Raw genomic sequence first — 14035 nt, forward strand, 5'->3', positions numbered from 1 at the left:
TATGGAATCCCATCCTTAATGTCTTATTAATATCTCTTCTGGAATTCATGTTACAAGAGATATTCAAGAGTCTTTGCTCAACGCTGTCGACGATTGCTTGAATATGTCTAGACTTTTCATCACTAGTTCTCTTTCTTTAGTGTAGGAGTTTACATAGTCCTATATCAAAGTCAAAACTAATAACGTTCGAAAACATAACCACAAAAACAAAATCGGGGGAAATAATTAAATCAAATAATTCAAGAACTTGTATTAAGATGGGCATTGCTTTTGGCAAACTGTAAAGATGATGTTAGAAAAGAACATGTATTGTCGCAACCTGTAGGTCCCCTTCCAATTTCCCTTTGTTATGATGACGGCACCACGAGAAAATCATGCAAGTCTGATTTGGTGTAGCAATTAAAATCTTAAGTCTATTGTGCACTTTCCCTACCTTCCATTTTACCATCACTCACAACTTAAATCAGAGATGGTATGACATTAGTTCAATGTATTGATGTTAATAAAAGCAGAATAGTCGGTGATCTTGCAGCTGATTATTAAAAAAATATATCTCAATGCTTTTCTGTAACGCACACAGTAGCAGATGTTATTGACCGCTACACCATGAACAACTTTATAAAGTCTGCTGAAAGGAAACGCAGGTCGCACAAAGACTACAGCTTCAATTAAAGTGTAACAGATTATTGAAGGGAGAAGTATTCCTGACTGGAAGAAGTTTCTTTCTGTTACAGAAAACAAACAGGCACTCCTTAATTATTTATGTGATTTTATTCTTCAAAACTTTGACAAATCCCCTATGATTCCACCTGATTGCGAGATTTACTTAGCCAAAATATTGTAAATCCCGAAATTGTGAAAGTTATGTATACCAACACTGTTAATGACTGTCGTCACTTGTTTAGCACTCAAGATGAGGCCGATATTCGTATGATTCTCCATGTCTCAAACTTTAACACGAAGATTAGAGAAATGGGAAAAGCAAAATTATGCGGACCTCTGTGAATACTACAAACATATGTCACATACTAGCGAGTTGTGGGTGCAGATAGGGAACATAATCATTGTAAAGGAACGGCGAAGATTGTTACCCATTCACCAACTATGTGCCTGTTTTCTCAACAATATCTCTTCTATAAATGCATTTACCGGATGCGACATTACTCCGTCTGTGTTTGGATTAGGTAAACAAACTGACTACAAGAGTTTGAAGGACAGTGGTTTGCAGAGCTTCGGTAATATTGACAAAGTTGAAGCCCTTGTTTGGGCATGAACATTAATTTCAAAGCTTTATGAGCAGAAAAATCTCTTTAAATCATTCCATAATGATATATTTATTAAAACAATGCACGTCAAGCTTGCCACCAGTAAAGATGTAAGTTTAGTCAATTAATCTCTCTGTAAAGCGGCACTGAAACAGTATATTTTATGTGTTTCGTTTCAAACTGAAATTTGAACCGCATTACACATTGATAAACCCCTATTCCGTCATCTTCAGTATACTCTTGGCGAGAGTTAAATGATTCATCAACCCCGTGCATTTCAAAGGGCATATGTCAGCAGAAATCTTGCAGGAGCTTGTGTATTCATGTAAGGGGAAAATCTTCATGTAAAAAGTCATGTGATTGTTCACAATAAAACATTGCATGTTTGAAGCATTGCTCCTGTTAAAGGTCAGAATTATGTTCCTTGACAGATGAACCAGAAGATACTCCTGGCTTAATTCTGCTGTGTGGATCTCTTTGGTTGGATTTTTAATTGTAACTATTTTTTAAGGTATTGAGTGGTTTTGAGTTTTTGGTAATTACATGAATGAGCTTTTGCAAAATACGCTTTCATGATATAGGCTTCAGGTAAAAATAATATTTATCATTTATTGCTGAAGTTGATTGTCAACCGGTGAGGTACCTACTGTAACTGAAACAGAATATTTGTTGATTTTGTATAAAAGAACAAGTGTTTGAAAAACGCCAATTTTCAGAATGAATCGTTAATAATAAATTATTTTTTTTACATTTTTCAAGATAATTCATTGCTATTGATTTGAAAAAATGTCTTTATCTGAAATTTAACCTAAATTGTTGTATATATGTGAAAATATTGAAAATATGGAAGAAAAAAATAATAACAGACTTTGATCTTTGATCTTAATTTATGCAAAACTGTTACCACATTTCTTTTTGACGACATCGATATTTCAAAAGTACTCATTTTTCCGAATCCAATGATATATAATATAGACATATAGTATGTTTGACGATTAAATCTAAAAAATATTGTGGCTGGTCACCGTACTATAGGATATATAACTCGCATTTATGAAAAGGGAAACATTTCTTTATCAGCTTCGTTTGTTTATCTGTGGTGATTTTCGGTTCGTTAACAGGATTCAGGTGATATCTACAATATATCTAATAGTGTTTTTTAATGTTAAATGTCATGTGATATCTAGTAACAAAGATTCACCTCCCCTGTTAACACTGTCAATGTTTTCCCTTTTTAACAATAACGCTTGTTATTTAAGAAAAAACACCTTTCAAAATTCTTCAATTTTACTTTCAGATACTAGTATATTGATGATGTCAATGAATATTCCATATTTTAGCTAATACTTACATCTCATATATCCCAGTGATCTTGAAATTAAGAATACTACTGATACTAGAAAGACTGCTTCATACCTTGATCTTTTCCTCAATATTGACACAGGTGGACGACTTCACACTACAATATATGACAAACGGGACGATTTTAACTTCTCAATTATCAATTTCCTATTTCTCAGCAGTAGCATACCCTCTGCCTCTTCGTATGGTGTTTACATATCTCAGTTGATACGTTATGCTCATGCATCTTCATATACAGGAGTGTGCTTCTTACGCAGAAACTGCTCCAACAAAGTTATGAGGATAAAGATTAAAAATGACATTCCGTAAATTATATGGCCACCACTACGAATTGGTTGATCCATACGATGTGTCTTTGTCTAAACCAACTAAGGACATTTTTACCACGTCTTAGATTGTGGTTTGCAATTACGTCGTCATGTCCTTTAAGTACCGAACGTGACCTATTTCCGATTGTGACTGTTTTGCTAAATGTGAATTCGCATTGCTATAATATTAAAACGTGTCACGGTATTTGTTATCCAACATTCATGTATTATTTAGTTTTGATGAAGTATTAGTAAAAATGATCGGATATTGTAAGATATCTTATTGTTTGTAGTCGTAATTCTAACTTTGTTACTTTCTAATCGTGTGTGAGGGTAAAGATGATTAATCACCCAGTTCATTTATAAGATTTTAGTTTGTGGCAACTAAACTTACACGATGTATTTGATTTACATGATTTAGAATAAATAGCGACATAGCTAGATAATACAATTGATCATCTATTTAATAACACAATTCTATTATAATAGTACAAATGTATAGCAATCTAAATTGTTATTAAATACATCAAATATGATTATAACAAACCTAATCTTGAACTATGTCTTTTGGGGGGGAATTTTTTAGAAATTTACCTGTGACGTCTATTGTGTGCGCCGATCTAGTCGGTTGACATACAATGCGTAGTTGTTTTCATGTGCTGACCTATGTTGTTTTACGTGTTCGTTTTTATTCTATGGTTAGTCACTACTTTGGTGTTGACATGTATATTAATTATATGGTCATTATTATAAATTAACTGTTTGCAAAAGTTTGAATTATTCTAAATACTAAGGATATTTTTATCCTAGGCAAAATAACCGTATTTGGCACAACTTTTTGGAATTTTGGGTCATCAAAGCACTTCATCTTTGTTTGACTTTCTTTACAATTTTGAATTGAGCGTCACTGATGTGCCTTATGTAGACGAAACACGCGTCTGTCGTATTAAATTATAAGCCTGGTACCTTTAATAAGTATTAGCATGTCGTAATGTTTTATTGTATCGTTAATTTGTGTATTTCTCTGTCCTAAATGTTCTTCCATTTATTTGTAATATAGTCATGTAACGTTGTCATTAAACATCGCAATAAAAGCGTGAGGTTTAGCTAGCCTAAAAACAAGGTTCAATCCACCTCGTTTCTTGGAATGTCGTGTACCAAGTCAGGAAAATGGCACTTGTTATCTTAATGGTTGTTTCTAGGTTTGCGCTATAAAACCAGGTTTAATCCACCATTTTCTACATTTGAAAATGCCTGTACCAAGTCAGGAATATGACAGTTCTTGTCCATTCGTTTTTGATGCGTTTTGTTATTTGATTTGTCCATGTGATTATGGACTTTCCGAATTGATATTCCTCTAAGTTCAGTATTTTTGTGATCTTACTTTTTTCATTGTCGTTTGGTTTTTTGTTGCACCTTAGTGTTTCTGTTGTTTCGTTGGGGTTTTTTTCCTCTTATATTTGATGTGTTTCCCTGAGTTTTAGTTTGTAACCCGGATTTGTTTTATCCCAATCGATTCATGACTGTCGAACAGCGGTATACTACTGTTGCCTTTATTTGTTATAAATTCAAAAGAAAACATTTGGTAAACAGTAACTATATAAAATTGAAATAAATGCAAAATTAACATTTGATATAGGTTTAATACTTTAAAATGACGCTATGCAAAACAATCGTGGAGTACCAACTTCAACTTTTTTTCTACTAGCTGTATATCTTTCCGGAACTTGCCAATTGTCTATGAACTTGGGCGGATGGCAAATTTTTGAAGAGGGCATGATTCCATAAAACGGATTATATGCCGCTTAGCATGGCGAGATGAAAATTTTATGCAAAGATATCGTAAAAATTATAATATAATAAAAACTACTGGCGAGCAAAGTAGGTGTACGCCATATAAGTCCCTTTCGAACGTTCGTGCGTATAGAAGTTCAGGAAAAAATATCAAAATAGTTGATTGATATGTAGCAAAGATTAACAACTTTTTTAAATTAAGTTACTAAGCAAATTGAAACGGACTTTTTATTGATGTAAACATAGATTGCAAAAACATCGAGAAGACCGCAATAGAATGTACAAAAATCGAGACGACTTATTCTTAAAACTATAAAATAAAATAGTAAAAATCTTTTGAAAGGATACCTTCCTTGGTAAAAGAAAGTCCCATTTTTAATCTGCACGTGAACAACTTTTCTTTGATTATATTGATGAAATAACAATATGTCTATATTGAAAGTTCGCCCGACAAGAGTAGACCTGCGTACTCGAAAACTTAGATGAGAATGAGAAAAATATGTCTAGTTTGGGAAATCGTAACATGCTAATAACTACGTTTGAAACAAAAATGTTGAAGACTTAAAAGAGCATGAGAATTCGTAATTACATGTTTTATCCATATTTGTTTTATCTAAATGCAGCAAAAATTTACATTTTGATATTTCAGTTTCACAAGCGTCTAATACAAATGTCTCGATAGATAAAACAACATATTCTTAAATGTCTATTTCTAATAACACAGTTTAACCAATCCTTATTTTTTAGATGTACGACTGTTGTTTAGAAATATCATTTAATCAGTATCTTTAACGGTATTTGTTGATTATGTACACTTTTTCATAAGAAGAGACAATTAATTTTCTAATTTTGTTTTGCCACTGAATGAAGAAATGAAACGTGTGGTCAATTAGATCTAACATAGTATATGTTTTTGTTCAAAATTTAGTTAAGTCAGCTAAATGTACCACTAAATATTTAGTTGATAAGAAATATCCTATGACAAATACTATTTTCAAGTTTCTGTTTCAAGAATCGAAAGATGTAACAGCAGTTAATGATCAACAACGATTTTACGTTGTTATGCTATTTTCAAATTTCTGTTTCAAGGGTCGAACGATGGAACAGCAGTTATGGATCCTGTAACGGTTTTACTTTGTTATAGCGTTTTTATGAAATTTAACGACATTGTTTTTTTAAATAAAACTATCGGTTTTTAGATATCAAATTATAAAACCGATCAATACAGCTCCGGAGATGACGTTCTGAGTTATAAAGTACAATCGTTAGTTTGCTCTTTTGTTGTTTTGTTAGGTTATATAAGTGGTTAAATTTTAAGTTGTTCTTCGAATATTGTTTATGACAGTACAAGCCGATAAGTGTGGTTAAATCAAAATTATTCTATCGATAAATCGATCAGTTATACTACAGCTAAATAATACATACTGTAATCGTTAAAATAAGTTAATTCACATTTAGAAATTTTTGTCACTTTGTCAAAGCTATCCGTAATACAGAAATAGGGCCTCACCTCGGGGCTTTTTTTTTACGCCATTTAAGTTGGAAAAGTTTTTCACAAAAGATCTGTTATATGGCAGTTTATATTGACGACTTATTACAATGTCTAAGCTTTCAAGTTTCAAAGTTTCTAGTTGCATTTTTGCTATGAAAATGTTGTGTAATGTTTATATTAGGAACATAAGGTTATAGAGAGAACTCATAAATTCCCATAACACGTAGTCACGTACAATAATTGTTCTATCACGGAATAGTTCGTGGGTATTTAGGGGGAAACAATTACTGTAATAAATAAAATTACTTCTATCATCGTATTAATCAGGATATGTCTGTTATACATGCAGGCTCTTTCGGATTGTTGCTGCATATACATTTGTATATCAAAAATTTTCAATAAGCTTTCCCTTTTTGTCAGTGTCAGTTTCTATGTGGATGTCAAATGTCTGTGTCTGTCGTATTCTGTATTGCATGATCAACGAGATATATTAGTAGATTCGATCAACAGAGTTACCACGATTGGTTCATCATAATAAGTATTCATATTCCTTACAACCATAAATTGACTGAAAGATAACCCATGATTATCCTTTTTATTTCTGTTTTCTGTTTACAATTCAAATATGAATTACCATTTCTTTATAAAAACAAAATTGTAAGGGTTTCACGGAACCCAGTGTCTCGCCTACTTTTGCTGTTGATTATGTTCTTAGTGTGATAGGGGAATGCCCATTATATAAATATTGCATATTTGAGAGCGTGATAGAGCAGATTGTTACCCCGAGAAAACATTGTCGACCGCGGCAAGGCGGGGTGCCATTTTGTTTTCCCTTCTACGATTTATGCAAAATGTATTTTGCCTACCGGCCAGTGTGCCGACATGAATAACTATGTTGACTGCTGTACCACAGATTTTGACATATCTACCTATTATGTCTGGGTTTTGTTTTGCTAACGCATTTTTGTCAATATAATGGAATTCTATGTGAATGCACATTGAGAGGTTTAGATAGTTATAAAATCAGATTTAATTCACCATAAAAACCCGTTGCTGCATGATCTATAACTGCTGTTACGTCGTTTGACCCTTGAAACATGGTAGAGAAACTTAATAAAATCGAATTGAGCATATAATCTTTCTTAGCCAATGAAGCTTTAATAGTAAATTTAGCTGAACAAAAGAATATCTGTAGAATCTTATTGACCTCGAGTGTAATTCGTTCATTCATATGCAAAAATTAGAAAAGTGACGGTTTTTATGAACAGTCTACAAAATCAACAGTAAACAACAACGGTGAAAATACCGATTAAACGATATTTCTGAACAACGAGCGTATATCTAAATAAAGTATTGGTTAAACTGTGTTCTTAGAACTATACATGCAAATGTCTGGTGTACCACTTTCCGTATTTATTGAGATGTTGGTATATATTGTCTTTAATATGACTGTTAAAAGTTCCATAACTCTAAAACGACAATTGGAAAATCGAAATTGAACCTTCATTCCCCTTGTGGTGTAGTAATCGGATCCAAGTAAACTTAGCTAGTGAATGACAGGTAAAAAGTTGCATTAAATCTGACGATAAAAGTCCCACAACTCTAAGGAATGCCAAATCCGGAAAGAAGTACCTAACATGCACCAATTCCAACAATTGTGTAATTTTTCAGTAAATTGACGAAAGCAAACAGTGTACATGAGAATACTTTTCTTTAATATACTGTTATCACAGAGATAAGTCTCTCTTTTATGTAATTTCGATAATGCAAATGTTGAAATTGAAATAGCAACATGCAAGTTTTGCAAATATTCAAAATCAATGAATCATGACTGAAGGTACATGGCTAAACAATCTCCATGGAAATGCGATGTGCCAATGCTAATACAATTGCATGCGAAATACCATTGACTTATGATAAGTATTTTCCTTTAAACAAACCTTAACCCAAACTAATACATGAAAACTAAGCAAAATTTCAAAGTCAATAAACCATAACTATAGGGAGGGAACGGGTAGAATATTCTCCATGGTAATGAGATGTGACAATTCTAATACAACTGAATACCAAATATCATTGACCTACCACTAGTGGTTCACCATAAACTAACCTAATAACAAACTAATACATGAAAGCAAATCAAAAGTTTCAAAGTCAATAGACCATAACTGAGGGGGCAGGGCCAAATAATCTCCATGATAATGGATATGCTAATACTAATACAACTGCATGCCAAATATCTTTGTCTTACCACTAGTGGTTTACTAAAAACTAGACTTAATTACAAACTAATACATTGTTGACGCCCCGACGCATCCACCTTTGTCGTCATTGCCAACGCCAGAAACAACATGCCTATGTCTCGCTTTTTGACTCCGTCACGCGACACAAAAATGAAGACAACACTTTATAAATTTCATGCATCAACATAATTTTGCTTATATCAAGGGTTCTATTTAACAATTTTTGTCCTTTAAGAATTTTTTTAATTATTCCATATTTACTACAACACAATTTTGAAAATACTTAATTTTTTTATTCTGAATTTTCAAAGAGTAATATTTGAATGCTTAATTATACTGACTGTATTTTATCTTTTATTTATTAATGATTGCTATAACAACACCTTTTGTATTTTGTTTGTAGGCATAGGTTGAATATTTTTTTTATCAAATGTTGGCATAGGTTGAAGACACCTATCTACCTATTATGTCTGGGTTTTTTTTTGCTAACGCTTTATTGTCAATATGATGGAATTCTATGTGACTGCACATTGAGAGGTTTAAATAGTTATAAAATCAGATTTAATTCACCATTTTATACACGCTTATGAAATGTGTACCACACCAATTTTTCCATCGGTTTGATGTGTTTGAGCTTTTGATTTTGCATTATATAAAGGACTGTCCGTTTATAATTAGCCGTTTCAGAATCTAAAGAATCATGGGTAATTTCATTGTTCGTACCCCAAAATGAAAATAACGCCACATCATTGGTTAAATTTCCATTGTTTATGACATTTTTAACCAATCAGGACGTTGTGGTGTACACTTTTGAAAATATTACCCAGGATGCATTAGATTCTGAAATGGCGAATTGTCCTTGGAGTTTGGTATTTTTGGTATCTTACTTTTACAGATCATCATAACAGCTTATCAGTTAAATACCTTTTAATTAAATAACTGACATTACACGTTACAGTATCAAGTCAAATATGTTGCTGGCTTCACAATTCTTGGTTTTACATCAAGACATTACAAAGCGATGTGCAAATCAAAATCCAGATGTCGCGTAACTAAATAATAATCAAAGAGCTGAAAGCTCTGAGGAAAAATGACGCCACTGCCTCTAATATTGGGATATTTTTTTATGCAAGTCTTGATTTTCACATACCGTAATAAGTTGAACATTGCAACATGTCTCGTAAGCATATACTTGATATTCGTATATGAGTGTGTGAAGTGAAGATGACAACTGACTGTTTTTTTTGTAATACAAATGAATAGGTCAAGAGTCAAGACTACCTAAATGATCTACAGTATCCAATGACTACTGGCATGTTTTTTTGTACAAATAAATAGGTCAAGACTACCTGAATGATCTACAGTATCCAATGACTACTGTCTGGTTTTTTTTGTACAGATAAATAGGTCAAGAATACTGGAATGAGATACAATATCCAATGATTACTAGCTGTTTTTTTGTACTAATAAATAGGTCAAGACTATTTATATGATCTACAATATCCAATGACTACTTGCTGTTCTTTTGTACGTACTAAATAAAGACTACCAGAATGATCAAAAGTATTCTAATTAATGTGTATTTTTTTTTCTTGCAATTACATTTTTCTAATTCAAGAATACAGACTACTAGTATCCTTTCAAACCAAATGATTATGAAGAGCCTGTTGTAATAAGCTCTTATACCCCACTAGTCCTATAAACATATGACTTCGCATTCTTATTCAATTTTTAACGTTTTTATACTGATATTTTCATTTTTTTTTTAATTTTTGAATGCGAAGTGCGACACATTGATAGTAAAAAAAAAAATTATCAGAACAGTAAAAAGTAATAATAAATAATGCTCCTGAGGTCATATGTTATAGGACTAATTACCTACATACTCATTAAATAAGTTACTACCGGTAGTGACATACACAAATGTAGCCATTTCTGTTACTTGAAGCAAATTCTATTTCTGTAGATTTACACAATATTGTTATACCTGTTTTATTTCAAATTGAAGATTAGACAAATAGGGATACTCCTTTGATTTTTTTATTTCATGTCAGTCAGGTCCCTTTATATGAAACTTGAAACCACTTCTCTGCCATATTGATATTTTATAACAACTCTGCCCATGACCCATATAATTTGATATTCATTCTTTAACCATATATTATAGTAAGCTAGTTTTTTTTCTTCATTTTACACTAATCCACAATCTTTCATGTTAAATTTTGTTTCCATTTAAGTTTATGCCATTGAACCATCATGGTATTAAACACAATCCCAAGTAATTATGCTGTTATAGTGGGTCACCATATATTTAACTTGGGTGGCATTCCAGTTATTGAAATTTGTGTCAGATTGGATAATGAACTAGACCTTTAGGAATTGATCTCATAATTTAATATGGAGCCATCGTATGCGACCCCTTCCCGGTAACAAAAATAAACATGTCAAGCGGCAATATTTATCACCAGAGATTACAAGTCAAAAGAGGATGGATAAGTCTCCAAAATGCTTGCCAAACTGGAACTACAACAAGATCTCCAGACAAGGACGAACAAAACGTTCAAGCCAAAGTTAGTATTTATGTACAAAGAAGTTGAGGGGCTGATTCACGCTATTGAACCAGACGAATTCCTCTTAAAAGCATGTCCGAAGAGAACCATAACTGCCGAGAAATTCAAAGAATACCACGAAACAATTATTGTGGAAAGGCAAGTAAAGAATAACTCTTACTGTGAGTGTATTGACATTCCGCCAAGTGAAACACCGTATAATATTCAAACTCACTTTAGGGTCTTAATAATATGGTACAAGTTAAATCGGCACCTGGTTAAATCGACATGTAGTCAAATCGGCACCTGGTTAAATCGACATGTAGTCAAATCGGCACCTATTTAAAGTCAATTAGGCATCCAATAATAAATATAAATAATTCAACCTTTAAAAATGTGAATAAACATGATAAAATTAGGTTAATATTTCTGGCCAACCCCTTCCTTATCTACCTTTTCTTGGGTAAATACTGTAAAAATTCTGGACAACCCATTCCTTATTTTTACTGTTTTTGCTTAAAATACTGTTAAAATATATATTAAACAAATCTAACATGGGTGCCGAATTGACTATATCAAGTACCGATTTAACCAGGTGCCAATTTGACTAGATGCCGATTTGACTATACCAGGTGCCGATTTGACTAGAATGCCGTAAGACAGTGATCGCGCCGATCAGGGCGAACGATCCCACCCCGCCAATAAAACCGTTGTATCGATATCGACAATTTATGTACATGTCAATCAGATACAGTCTGTTGTAAACAAAGATTGAGTCGGATTTCCGGTACTTCGATCTGTCTTATAACCAATAGAAAGTGGACCAACACGGACACATTATATTTTCTTATAAAAAAGGCAGTGGTTTGTAAAAAGAAAAGACTATCAAGTTTTCCCCGATTAATTATAGATTTTTAATGTTTTAACAATGTTTTAGTTTTACTTCACATAATCAATAAAGTTATAAAAATAGATTTATGAGTATCTTAACAACATTGGTTGGTACACTTCGATCTTTTTGGTAATAAGAAGGACCGGAGGTATGTAAACTGGTTCCCGGTTGATTACTACACAAAAATCATAATAAAAGCAAATTCCAGTTTAAATGTAAAATAGTAAATACGAAACCAAGAGCGATAGACGGAGAAATGTAATGGAAAGTAAATACGAACCGAGCGCGGTAGGCAGAGAAATGTAATGGAAGTTCAGTTCACTAGTATAGAAACATGCCGCTGAAAGCGTCATTTTTCAAAAAGTCCAGTGAAAAACAGATGAAATATTGAAAATGAGGGATTCTTTAAGTGGATCTAATGTTGCCACATAGAACGTGTGGTAGCCGTATGTCTAATATTAACATTTTAAAAACCTATCCAGCAGGCACTCAACGTTGATTCAACGTTGAAACAAGGTTGTTTCTCAACGTTGAAACAATGTCAAAATTATGTTTGATTTTGAAAATTTGAATTAACGATGTCATTTAAACGTTGAAGTTTCAACATCAATTCAACGTTGATTTAAGGTTGAATAGTAGTTGAAAGTATATTAATGAAATTTATCATAAAGCTACAAACACCAAATTTTTACCTGCTTTCCAAATTTTTGCTGTTGTTAGATGGTAAACAGGCAGTGTGGGTGTACATGTTTTTTTTAAATGTTTTTTCCCTCTCACCAATACACATATGAACAAAATAAATAAGTTAAATGGAAGACATCTTATCTAAATAAATACATCAACTGTTACTTTCAAGAACATTTGGTGCTTGTACAAAGTCAAAAATCTAGACCATAAATGTCATATTTTAAAATCCTGTTGGCAGAAGGAATAGCTGAAATGATTGTGTGTCCACTTGTTTTTTACGGTAACTAGACATAATTATCTATTTAAATATATAAGTGGACACCTATCATTTTTGATATATTCTTACTTGTAGTTTTTCTTGTTGTGAATAGCTATAAAAATACAAATCATTCAATGAATTTGATTACACAGTTTGCATAAAAATTATGACATACACTTTATTCCCTGACACCACAGAAAGGAAAGAAGACGTTGAATAGTTCTAAACAATTCTCACAAGTTCAAAGCAGTTTTTATTAAACGACCAACCAATGTTAAGCCATTCTTGAAAGTAGTATATATATCTAGGAAGAGTGAAGACATTATTAGATCCAATGTGTGTTCAGGATGATTGCAATATTATTTACCAAAATAAGAAGATGCTGCACGACTGCTAACCAGACAACTCTCCACAAAAAACAAAGGTCCTTCATTATATATACATACATGTTATATAAATATATATATTACCCTCATAAACCATTACATTAACACTTATTTACTCATTATAACTGAGGGGGCAGGGCCAAATAATCTCCATGATAATGGATATGCCAATACTAATACAACTTCATGCCAAATATCTTTGTCTTACAACTAGTGGTTTACTATAAACTAGACTTAATTACAAACTAATACATTGTTGACGCTGCCAACGTCATCGTCGTAGCCAACGCAGGAAACAACATACCTCGCTTTTTGACTCCATCACGCGACACAAAAATGAAGACAACACTTTAAAACTTTCATGCATCTGCAGTGCTTTTCTAAATTTCCTTCATCAGAAAGAATCATAGACGAATATTTAAACGCCAAGGATGCATGAAATACAAAGCAATTTAGGGGCTTGTCAAAGGTCTTAAAGTAAATGTATAATCCAATTAAGGTCAATGTAGTCTTAAATCTGACAATAATAATTGTCCAGTAAATCTAAACCGACCTGCCTTTTCAAAATAAAAATGGAGTGTTCTTGTATTAATCTGAAAACTGCTTAAAATTTCTTGGAAATCCATCCAAGCAGAATGTGTCAACTGGGACATATGTGGAAATTGCCTTAAACTCTGGGACTACAAACCCACAAAGTGTCATAACAACAAAGGAGCTTTTTCCCCAGCAGTTTAGATATTCAATACAAGTTTCTAATGTTTGCATGCATTCTTTTATTTTACCTGACGGTAGATTTGA

Source organism: Mytilus galloprovincialis, chromosome 6, assembly GCF_965363235.1.
Source record: "Mytilus galloprovincialis chromosome 6, xbMytGall1.hap1.1, whole genome shotgun sequence".
NCBI classification, from domain to species: Eukaryota; Metazoa; Mollusca; class Bivalvia; order Mytilida; family Mytilidae; genus Mytilus; species Mytilus galloprovincialis.